Below are 12,857 nucleotides of genomic sequence, written 5' to 3'. Positions count from 1 at the left end.
TGCAATACAAAATACTTCGCAGCAATTGAATTGAGATATATGCAATGTTTTACTCATGGCAATTCGTAGCACTAAGTAGTAAGTTAATATACATATCTTTCATAGTTATGAGTAAAGACGCTCAACGTTAGATTAAGATTAAGATTCAACCGGTGGTACCTCGTTGTCCCAGAATACCTATTCTTAATATTCCTGTTCAATTCAACCCTTTCATCATATACATTTTTATAATAGTAGAATGAAACTTCGATCTATATCAGAAGTCTTTCGCCATTTATTCATCTATCAATCACCCTCATTGTTCCAAGCCAGAAATATCTCTCATTCGACTCAGTTTCAGTAATTATTTTAAAGCAAACACCCGGGTCACTTGACTGGGACTGTACGTCGTGTGCTTTAAAGACGGCGGCCACATTTATATACCTTTTCCATTTATATTATATGCGTTTGTTGAGTAAGCTAGTTTAATATTGAGACATTTATAGCCCTGATAAGATATATGGCACTGCCCGTAAGTATATATACCATGCTGTCACCTAACGTATGCTTGCATATATGTATATAAGTATATAATATATACACGCATGTGTATTTGAGTGTTCCACTTTAAACAAGTGATTTCGATTTACGATTAGAATTCGAGCATTGGTAAACAGCTTATGCATCACTGATAGCACTGCGTCAATGGAGGTTTTCCTAGGACTTCTGCTCAGCGCATGTAACTTATAGGAAATTGCACTTGAGCTGAAGCGAATATTTGTATATAGTTTTGATGCCATTTAGCTCAGACCCTGAGCAGCTCAGACTGCGATTGCTAATTAGCAATGCTTCTCATGGCAGTCGATTCCCGAATTCGAAAATTTTAATCAATACCCAAAGCCGCAACAAAGTAAACCAACCAGGCCCACAGCAACAACCACAGCTACAGCCACAGCCACAGTCCGAGGTGACACCCACATCCCACACAGAGGATGACAGCCACAGCAGGGACACCTTCGCATGCCGCAGCACGTAAAGCTCGTTAGACATTTTCTTAAGCTAATATTTTCGCAGCGCACGGTCAACATGGACACGGACACGGTCACGGGCTGCTGCCAGAAGGAGATTATTCAAATGATTGGAAATTATCATGTCCTTGCATCCATTTTTGGCTGCCCATTGTCCAATGTTCATTGGCCGTTGGCCGTTGGTCGTTGCCTATTGCCAGTTAACAGTGCTGCAGCTCCCTTGTGCAAACAACAAATTGCATTTGTCATCTGCTGCATAAATAACGAGATAATACCGTAACATAATAACTGTCAAGGGGGGTCGCCAAGGCTGGCTGAGAACTGCTTCCTAGGTAATCCACCTTGCATTTGGTCTGGGTTGCACGTGCCTCCCGTTTGAGGTTTGCATTGGAAATGGCAGTGACGGCAATGTGTGCGTGTCTGTGCGCGTATGTGTGTGTATGTGGTGGGTGTGTGCGAAATGCGAAATTTGTAACGTCGATTTGCATATTTAATCAAAATTAACATGACCGATAAAATCAATTACACATCCACACACACATAACAGGAGGAGGAATACAAGTAGCAGTCGTCTGCAAGATACTCACACACATCACTCACACACACACACACACATACACACACACACACACACACACACACACACACACACACACACACACACACACACACACACACACACACGAGTACACACATCAGCAGTCTCGCATCTTGTCGAAAAACAATTGCGTTAGAAAATGTCGCCATTCTCATTGTCATCCTGCTCGCTCTCATCTCTCTCTTCGTGCCGAGGACTTGTACAATTTTCGGTTCGTTTGGTTCTGAAATCCTTTTTGCAAAATCTACGACCATGTCGCTCTCGAACTGTGTAAGCTGCAGTGCTGCCCGTATAGCCACACGTTTCTGTTTGTGTGCATGCGTGTATTACTGCATTGTTTTAGACACTAATACGGCCAAGGGCTTATCCTGTCCAATGTGCTTAAATTGTTTCTTCCTGTCACACTGATTTTCTCTACTCGATTTATCCATTGCGCCTTTGCTTTTGTTGCTTCTCCTTCTTCTTCAGCCTTAAATCGAAATAAATATGCAACTGCACCAATCTGATACTCAATGTGTAATCTATTTAATTGTATTTACATATATTGAATTGCGTCAGTAACTGCGCTCTCATATTATTTACGCACTACGAGAGCCATTCACTTGCCTGAACCAAATGAGAGCTCGAGCTTCGAATATTCACTTGGCAGCAGCATCTGCTGATGCCTGTACACAAGCACTGGTAGAGTCCTTGAAGCCTGGTCAATTATTTATGCAGTTGGATCAGCTAAACCTCAGCTAGAGCCAGTATGTTTCGTTTACAAATAATAAACAGAGATACATATAACACTTATTACGGCTTATGCAAAGATAGATACAAATTTTTCCATTTAATGTTTCTACATTTCAGCTTAGATGACACAATCGTTATTATTAATAGCAGTCGTCAGTTTAGAGCCCATTTATTAAACCCTGAACCCATTGAAAACAAGTAAGAAGGCTCCAGTCGAGACTGCTCAACTAGGAGATACCCTGAACCCTCCAATCTGATTTTCTAATTTTCCGATATACCAAAAATAATATTAGGCCACGAGCTATGAAGGATATATTGACGCCCATTAAGGCGAATAGGATAAAACTGTATCTCCTAGAGTTTAACCTGAAGATTTAGTGATTTTGTATATACTTCCGAATTTCGGACTGCAATGCATATATATATGTTTATGTTTGTAAATATACTCGGGCTGACCACCCAAGACGAAAGAGCTTTGACGGATTTATGTCCGCCCACAAGGGACGTGGCAAACAGCAAAAGTTGATGTCTCCTAAAGTAAAGGAGCAAGAAGTTTTAATAGTTAATTTTAATAGTTAAGTTACTGTTGATTACCTAAAAATAATTTTTACGCCCCCTTGGGGGCGTGGGATATTGAAAAATACATTGTAATTTTCTCAATTTTGCAGCGTATTTATCCAAATTTTGCAGTTAGGTTACCGTTAGCTCATTTTAAAAACTGGCATAAATGAGAACCCAGTAGGGGGCGTGGCACAGTATTAGAGCTAAGCTTAACTACTAAATTGCTGATGGGATGTGAATGAGTATTCTGCAGTCGATAACGCCCGACTGCAACGTTCCTACTTGTTTATGATAAATGTTTAATATTATTATATACGTATTTATATATATAAAATATATGTACATATATTATAACTGTGTAACTTACAGAATATGAAGATTGTATGATATAAGTATTGAATCGTAGTTGTTATATATAAATTATGTGACTTTGCATTACCTGTTATCTCTGCAATAGGCAGAACCCTCGAACAGTGATATTAAGCTCTTCAAGGACGTCAGAAGCAAATTCCTGAAATTTAATTATGCTTTTATTGCCTCTACCTAGAAACGAGTCGCTTTATACGAATACATTAAAAAGGATTGCCATTGAATTGAAGGTAAAGGCAAAGTTGATTTTTCCATTTAATAATTTCTCGCAGGCGAATTAACACCAATCGCAAGAGGACCCAGAGGAAGGGAGCGACCCACCGTCAGACAGGCAGACAGGCCAACTGCTTAACTGTCAGGGGCTGCCAAAAAGGGATATCGGTTGGGGGAGGGGATGTCAGGGCGGGGAAGGGGAAAACGGACTTCATAAATTCGCATTGATTGCGTTCAATTAAAATTCAGTTATGCTCCGGCGGCGTTTGCCAGTTACAGGAATATTTTAATTAATTTTCACGCGTTCAGCTGCCAAAGTACATGCTGTTTTTGTTGTTGTTGTTGCAGCTGCTCCTGTCCAATATATCCATTTAGCATTTATGCCGCAATTGAGCTGCTGACTGCAAAAATACATTGACTTTTTTCAATCATTCCGATTTCTGTCACAAAAACTTTAATTATGACAACTTTTGCCCAAATCAGCAATTTTTACAGCAATTTCAACTGTGGATCACCATAGATTGGCCTAAGCTAATCCGTTGAATTGTCTCATTTTTAGAAACTAAAATAACTTACATATAATTTTATAAAGCAATTAAGAATATAGCAACCTATATGAGGAACTAGCATATCATAAAAAAATTATGATTATCATATAATAAAACTCGAGGGCGAATTCGAAATGACTTTGAATTAGTGTTTAACATTGCTCTCAATTTTAGGTAGATCTGCACAGATATATAACTTAATTTAAGCCAGGAGTAAGTCATGAAAGCTTTATCTTACAGTCGACTAACATTTCATCCGAATTGAATAAGAATGCAACGTATTGAAATGCGCGCAAATCCGTATCCATTAAAGCCACAAAATGCGATAACCTTTAAGTGCAGTCAGCCTCTCGATATAGTCGTCTCTGTGTCGTCTATGCCTTCCACCCACAAGTGTGCAGGCATCAAAAGCAACATCATTATCATCATCATCATCATCATCCTGTGGGTCTATAGATACTTTGTCTAGCATTTCAATTGACAAACATACTTCAGCTGGAAAGCTACACGAGGTTTAGAGTAAAAAAGCCGCACACGCTGCGATAAATAAACAACAAGCAGGCGGCTACCCGCTCCCTGAACTATGAACCTGTGAGCCCCACGCTCAAGTCTACGCAATGCCAATGCCGAAAGCCTTTCATCTACTCCAGTGCTCAAGTAGCAACAAAACACACAAACAACTGCGACGACAACGACAGAGAATTCAAGTGTGATTTTCGAAAATGGCAAAAGTGTGTTTTCCAAATCTGACTTTAGCAACAAATATTCATGGCTAAACACAAGACGCCGCAGCAGAAGAAGCAGAAACGTGGGATGTCAAGTTAGAGTCTATTTTTTGGCTTCTTCGCTAGACAGCCGTCTGAATTTCAATGTTTATTTTTCAAATTATTTGCCAAGGTTTTCAAAATGATGATGGCCCCATACACACACACACACACACGCACCCCAAGCTCTGCCTTCGCGGAGTCCCCTTTGGCCAATAGGCGCTGATGACTTGGCAGCTTTGTTTGCCTGCAAATGTGCACCAAATGGCTGCATCCTCTCAACAGCACTGACAGCCTGCTGCTGTTTATCCCAAACTTTGCTCAGTTTGCTCTATTTGAATTTATGGTTCGGCAGCCTTGGCTCGACGGTTTCGTATATCATGCAACTAATAGGTTTTCTTTGCATATACTTTATTTTGCCAGCTGCTGTTGTATGTGTATTTTCCTCCAGCCATTTACAGTCTTATATACATCAATATATACATATATACATATATAATTTTTAGCTAAATTATATGTATTTATGTATTTATATTTTTGTTTTTGATCATTAAAGTTGACGCAGCTTTTTGTCGTAATAAATGGCAAAGCTGTAAATCTTTTTAGGGGCCAATCTGGCTATTAATTAAGATCTTTCGCTAACTGCGTGGGGTAGCCGCTAATTAAAATACCCCCAAAAGTATGCAATGCTTCCCTGGAGCCGCAACTGCAGTGTTCTGCTTGGGAAGAGGTGCGGGCAGTGATCTGCGCAGTGACTAATTCATGCAAAGTTGGCTTTTTCAACAGCAACGCCACAAAAACTGTTATGAAATTCATTTAAAGTTGACGTAAAAAAGTCGCCAAAAAAAAAATGAAAAAAAAAGAGCTGAAAAAAAATTGGGAAGCGGGAAACAAAAGTTTTGTTCTCGTAACAAGGCAGTGGCAGCCAGAGTTGGCGGTTGATGAACTGCGACATGGACGTGGACACATATAGAGAACTGCCCCGATCCGTTCCATTGCCCTTCACCCTCCATCTCAACAACAGTCAATTTAAGCGGCTTAGAAGCCGGCCTTTGGTCAGCATAGAATTTGCGAATACGTATGCGCTATATTTGTTAATTTATTTTTGTTTTGGCTCGTAATAAAATTTACATATTTGGGCCACTGAAATTAATTATAATACTGCCACACACCCACAAAGCCCGCATTGAGATATGAAGCCATAGAACGACAGAGAGGGAGAGAGAGAGTGATATAGAGGCAGATAGAGAGAGTGGTGTGAGAGAGTGAGGTATGTATATGCTATGAATACGAATTGCGGTTCAGCTTTTGGCTTTGGCTTTTGCGGCTCAGGGGCCGAGCCATCTCCGTCTCGTTCTCTGACTGAATGTGTTGGTAATTTCATTTGGCCATTTCGTTTGCCTCCGCAAGCACACACAACCACACACATGGCAAAACTCATTTCATGGGTCACAGGGTACAATCATACGAGAGGCCAACTGAGCAACAGAAAAAACCTGGCCAAAAATTGATTATGGCGAAGGCTGCAACGCCCGAGGCTCGAGGGTCGAAGTAGATGGCAAACCGAGCAACTATCATCAAAATCCTATTAGTTGGCCTTGCAAAAGGAATAGAATAGAGCTTTGTCCTTGTCCAGTTGCCTGCGTTTTGTCAGCGTTTATTTGCCAAATTAATTCCCAAAAAGGTAAGCCAAACTTGCGATTTGAAACAATCAGCGCTGTCAAGGCTAGAGGCCTGTACTCACACCCTTTTTACAGCCCCTTTCCACAGCTACACACACACACATGCAAGCGGGAGAATAGTCCCTTTGTCCTTTTTGTGCAACTGTTGTTTGCCCAGCGGGCAGAAGACGCCACCTGGGCTATAGCACACAATTTGTGACAATTCCTTTTTGTGGATTAATATTTGCTCTGGTTCTGTCCCCGGCCAACAGCAGAGTCCGCCCGGGCAGGGCTGTGGGTTCCTTTTGTTGCTGCCATCGTTGTTCGCTTAACTTCACTCGGGCATCCTGACCGGTTGCGCTTTTCCTATCCTCTGCTCCTTTCGTTAGTTTCTATTTGTTTCCAAACTTTATTTAAATTAACATGCGCATATATTTTTTTTAATAGTCCTGGAAGAAAGTGTGGCCGGAAATGCACAGCTCTGCGAAGGCGCCTAGAAAAGGATGTGTTGGACAAAGGACTGCTATTGTGATGTAAGTCCCAAGATAATTATTTTTAATGCTGCGCTCATTGTTTTAGAACTTTATAATGCCTGGGTCTCCTGCTCAGTGTTGTCAAATTATTGTTAAAATTAGCAAAAATAGGCAAAATTTTTGAGGGCCAAACGCAAAAAATGTTTTGAATCATTTTCTATCACAGAAATTCAAGCTAAGGTTCACGACGTCCCTACTACTACTACTACTACGTCTACGTCAATTTCACCAACTCATCAGCTCGAATTTCATTTTGCAAATTCTTTAATCAAGAGTGGCGTTAATAAAAATTGAATTTTTAACAGCTTGGATTGGCTCTCAATTTTCTGGCTTATATAATTCGCTATCAATCATAAATTGACTTTAGACAATCTGAAGACGAATCAACTGTACATTTAATGAATACCTATAGAAAAGTAAATCTGAATTCGAATGCAATCTTTCAAGCCATACTCGAGCATACAGACTCGGCAGAAGCAATTTAATAAATAAACATATTTATTAATGCTACTCATATAAGAAAATAAATTATTTCGCCCCCTGAGGGTCACTCTAGTAAATTATTTAATTTTCGTAATTGGCCCAAAAATAAATGTGCTCTCCACTTTGGGGTAATTGAAAAGTGCGCTTAACAGCAAACGCAATAAGAAGTACTTGAGCAGGACAAATGTGGGCGGTGGCATATATGTATGAATATCCATTGAAAAGTACATACGAGTACGAGCGATGTAGCCGAGGATAACAGATACCGAAATTTCTCCTTGCCCGAGCGCACAGAACTCGAGACAGTCAAGAACAGGAATAGTTCGCGGACTCGATTTTCCACTGGCCACACTTATATCTAAAAAAATAACAAATAGCATGGTCGAAAATGACTTTTTACTCCTTCGCCCTTACAAGTGGTGCCCAACTACGCCCGATTAGGTGAGGGCTGGTGGCTATGACATCTATCCTGATATATGGCGGAGCATACATGAAACTCCTTTTTGTGTATATCGCACAATGTCTGACAAAGTTGGCGTCGTTTGTTTTTGACCGCCTTGAGCTCTTTCTGGTCAGTTCTCACGGTGCATGCACTAAGACGCCACTTGAAGGACACTAATGCGCCTACCGCACAGCAGGAAGCAGCTTTGCTTTAAAAAGTCGCAGTTTCCCTGCCTCAAGTCTGTGATGCATGCTGATACGGGCGAATATCTTTCAGCTATAGTAAAAGAACAACACAAATTAGTATGAGCATACTAAAACTTCGATAGTATATAACTACGAAACAGGTTCATATATTTTATTTCTAACTGAAATATTTAGTATCGATTTTTTCTTTAAAAAACGGATTTAAATACTTATGACACACATTTCAAAAATATGAATACTAGATGACCCGGCAACCGTTGCTATGTCATATCCATTGAAAATGGGAAATCAGAGTATAATGTTTTTGTGAAAAAGTATGTAACGGGCAGAAGGAATCATCGCAGACCCCATTAGATATATATATTCTTGATCAGGGTGACGAGCTGAGTCGATTTAGCCCTGTCCGTTTGTATGAACGCGTCGATCTCAGAAGATATAAGAGCTGGAGACTTCAATTTTTTAAAATGTCCGTATATATCGCGAGAATTCCGATAATTTTTTATCAATAAGAAATCGGATCGAAAATCAGTTATAAAATTATATCTCCCACATATTTAAGGGTAGAGTCTCCAAATTTTAAATATATATTAAGATACATTTTAAAGAATTTCGATTTTTGTTAAAATCTACCCTCCACCTAGGGGTGGATATAGGTATCCACTGCTTTACCCTCATATTTGTAGAAGGCGTATTTCAAATACTAGAGATTTGTGCTTCGGTAAACATAACATAAACATACATTTAAGCACTATGATTACATTTCATTAAGAGTGTACGTCTACAAATTAAATTATTCAATAAATAAAATCTCATAATATTGCCAACATTGCTGCGCAGCCCGCCTGTGTGTGTATGGGTTCAGGAAATCTCGTAGTCGAGCAGTCTCGACTAGAGCTTTCTTACATGTTTAACTACCAATCGTGTGCCATTGCACAGGCGTAATGAGTTCAAGTTACGGAGCAAAATAACCGAAGATCCGACCTTCAATTATAAGTGGTGGCAGTGGCATACCTTTACCAGGCAATGAATTTAAAAATTCTACTGGGTAATTTACAGCTTCGGTAGTATCGCAAACTGTATCAACAGATTTGTGACACTGAATTTGTTGGTATTACATATTTTCGCTGCTAAAATGGTTCTTTCTGCTAGCCATTCAGGATTTTTATATTGCGCGCGTACATCGGGAAATATACAGTCAATGAGAGCATCTTGCGAGTTGATTGTGCAGAAATCGGTTTGTAATTTTATTGATCCAGTATTTTCATGTACAATTGTACTCGTTCAACATTACGCCACAGTCGCAACGATTTCAAGTAAGCGATTAACAAGTGCGCGCTTGGTACCCTCGCCACCCATAAAGTATATTTGTACAAATTTATAAGGTTCGTTCGGATTGGGAGCAATGAGCCGACCTTGTAAACTTGGCCTTTGATTTTGAATAGTTGATCATTTGCAGCAGAATTTGTAGTTAAAAAGATGTCATTTGACAACATGAATTGAATTTTCAATCGACTGCAAGAACAGCGAAGAATCTGGATCAGTATCAATAAGGAAGCCGTGTAATGGTTCCAGCGGTGTTTATATTTCTTGGAGTTTTACTTTTCCTAATGAGCACATCCCGATCGGCTCACTTTTAAATTAAAGGGCCTGACAGTGTGGGCACTCCTTGTCCAATGTACTAATAACCCTTTTGGAATGAACGTAATATTCAACATCATACTGAAATGCTAGGCGAAGAAATGAATGTGATGCAAATGCTCGAAGTACTTGTTGACGTTGTCGGTCAATTCCTCCACGGCTGTTGACTACTTTGGGCTCTGCTATTTTGCATGCCTTTATATTTGAATGTTCGACGGCTCAAATTAGCCCCTTGCGTATTCGTTGCATTTTTGTCTGTTGATCACACATAAATAAATCAAGTTGAAAAACATTTTAGTAATAACATTAACGTATGCGATTGCTCATTATTTGCCTTACCTTTTATACTAATAAAACACGTATATTTATTTATCACGTTCACGTATTAAGAAATTGCCCATGAATAATTGTTTTACATGAAAGCATGTTGAAAACTGTCACTGTTATCAAGACTACTCGATAAATTCTCAATAGCAATGCGTCGTTGTACATTCCGTTACTGAATAATAGCGTAAGATCGTTGCGTCAAAAAAAAAAAAAACAACAAGTAAGAACGTTGCAGTCGGGCGTTACCGACTGCGGAATACTCATTCACACCCCATTAGAAATTTAGTAGCCAAACCAACAGCATCAATAGTGCCCATCTTTAAAGAATCGAAAGATTAGCTCACGTGCGAAATTTCAGCATTCTAGATTTACAACTTTGGGAGATACAGTTTTATCCGATTTGCCACGCCCTCCTTGGCGGATCCGGAAAATTTTAGCACTTTATAAATCGGAGTTATACACGAGTATGTGTTCCAAACTTCCCTCGAGCTTCAATAGCGCCGAAATTAACAGCGTTTATACAGACAGTCGGACTGACGGACGGACAGCAAGACGGACCTTGCACAAAACCAATATACCTATTTCACTTTCGTGAATAAGTGTAAGAAATTCCAAAAGATCAAATCATCAAAGGTAATTAAAATGCTTAAGTGTTGTATCTGTTCACTTGTAAGTTGATCACATCTTAAATTTATTGTATATTGGAAATTAGTGTCTAATAATCTCTTACATGGCAGATCCCATTTACATATATTCATGATCAGGGTCGCGAGGTATTTATAAACGTGGCGATTAAGCTTAGTTCGTCTTCACACAGGTGGGTGCCGAACGACCCTTTCATTTGTGAACGGCTCTAAGTACAAAGCAAGTTTTTATACTCATTCACGAAGTGAATTAGTATATTGGTTTTGTGCAATGTCCGTCTTGCTGTCCGTCCGTCTGTCCGTCTGTCCGTCTGTCCGTCCGTCCGTCTGTCCGTCTGTCCGTATGAACGCAGTTCATTTCGCCGCTATTGAAGCTAGAGACTTGAAATTTGGAACACATACTCGTGTATAACTCCGATTTATAAAGTGTTAAAATTTTTCCGATCCGCCCACTAGGGGCGTGGCAAATCGGAAAATGCATTTTCCGATATACCAGAAATCATGTTAGTTGAAGAGCTAGAAAGTTGAAATTTGGTATGTAGATCCGCGTTGACCCCCCAAGTCCAAAAAGCTATGGTGGATATATCTACGCCCATTGGGGGCGTGGCAAATCAGATAAAACTGTATCTCCTAAAGTTCTAAAGCTAGAACGTTGAAATTTCGCACGTGAGCTAATGCTATAATTCTATAATGACTGATGAAAATTTTTTATGTCTACGCCTAATAGGGGCGTGGCAAATCGGCCCTGAAGATATAGTGATTTTTCAAATTTGGCTATATTTTAGGCACTATTGATGCTAGAGACTTGAAATTTGGTATATATACGTGAGTTGACCTCCCAAGTCCAACAAGCTATAGTGGATATATGTCCGCCCAAAGGGGGCGTGGCAAACCGCAAAACTTTATATCTCCTACAGTTTAAGAGCTAGAAGCTTCAAATTTGGATAGTTGAGTTACTGGTAACCTCCTCTATCGATGCCCCAAAAATAATTGTCACGCCTCTTTGGGGCGTGGCATATCGAAAAATACCCTGTAATTTTTACATTTTTTGAGCGTAAGCATTCAAATTTTGCATTTACGTTACCGTTAGCTCTTTCTAAGAACTGGCCAAAAATGAGGTGTCTACGGCCACTAGGGGCGTAGCAATCGGCATTTGTAGTATCAAATTACGACATTTATATGCTTGAGCTATCTATGTATGTACATGTATATACAAATAGGCTTAATAGGCATTGATAACACGGAAGGAAACATTTTTATAAAATTTAAAAATAAAATTTAAATATTTAAAAAATATAAAAGAAGCTAAAATAACAAAATATGCAATTTACAAAAAAGAGTTTTCCGCGGGATTTGAACTCGCACCCAAGTCATGTTTGTCAAAAGAACAAAAACAAATTGAACCGGCGCCTTTGCTGGCAGCGCCACCACCTACTGTCGACGATTGCAATTAAAATGAAATCTAAAAATAAGATTCTTGTTATGAGAGTAGCGGATGGTAAATTCAAGAACAAAGCAAAAACAAATCAGTATCATTTCAACGCTAGAGTATGCATTTATGTGTACATACATACACACATACAAATGAGCGCGTGCATAAGAAACGCTGGAATGCTACATATGCGTGCAGACTTATGTACATACATATACATGCATAAATGCGTACATACATATATAAGGGCTATTTAAGAAGAAACAATTTTAAACTTATAAAATTTTTTAATTACAAAAAAGAATAAAATAAGTATATATTTAATAAAAAAACAAAATATGTATGAAAAAATACACAACATTGAAGGGGCCTTGAACCTCCACCGCTGTAACATAACTCACCCACGCTATCGTTTTGCTTGAGAATCTGGTAGCTAAAATACAATAAACTAATAACAGAGCGTCATCTGACAAAACTACATTGCTAAAAAGCGCGCTTTTGTAATGTAAGCAAACGCTTAAGAATCTGCAATAGGTGTGACCGAAAGCTATTAACGAAAATTACCATACATTTGTACTCAAAAAGTGCACGATCAATATAATAATTATCGATTACTCGATAAAAATTTTTTAAAGCCAAATTAAATTTGAAATAAGAATAAATGCCCCTTTGTAAACATAGCATCATGTATACGGACTG

General features: G+C 39.1%; 1 long non-coding RNA gene across 1 annotated transcript; it reads left to right on the top strand.

The window, feature by feature from the left end:
• The first annotated feature begins 6,206 nt into the window (after window positions 1-6,206).
• LOC149091537 (uncharacterized) lies at window positions 6,207-7,288 on the top strand. Its single transcript, XR_016196649.1, has 3 exons — window positions 6,207-6,837; window positions 6,901-6,986; window positions 7,153-7,288. It is a non-coding gene; the product is annotated as an uncharacterized LOC149091537 (long non-coding RNA).
• The last annotated feature ends 5,569 nt before the right edge of the window (window positions 7,289-12,857 follow it).

Source organism: Drosophila navojoa, chromosome 4 (genome assembly GCF_054131105.1).
Source record: "Drosophila navojoa isolate 15081-1374.11 chromosome 4, UAZ_NAV_1.0, whole genome shotgun sequence".
Classification (NCBI taxonomy): domain Eukaryota; kingdom Metazoa; phylum Arthropoda; class Insecta; order Diptera; family Drosophilidae; genus Drosophila; species Drosophila navojoa.
This window is presented reverse-complemented; position numbering and strand designations above follow the sequence as displayed.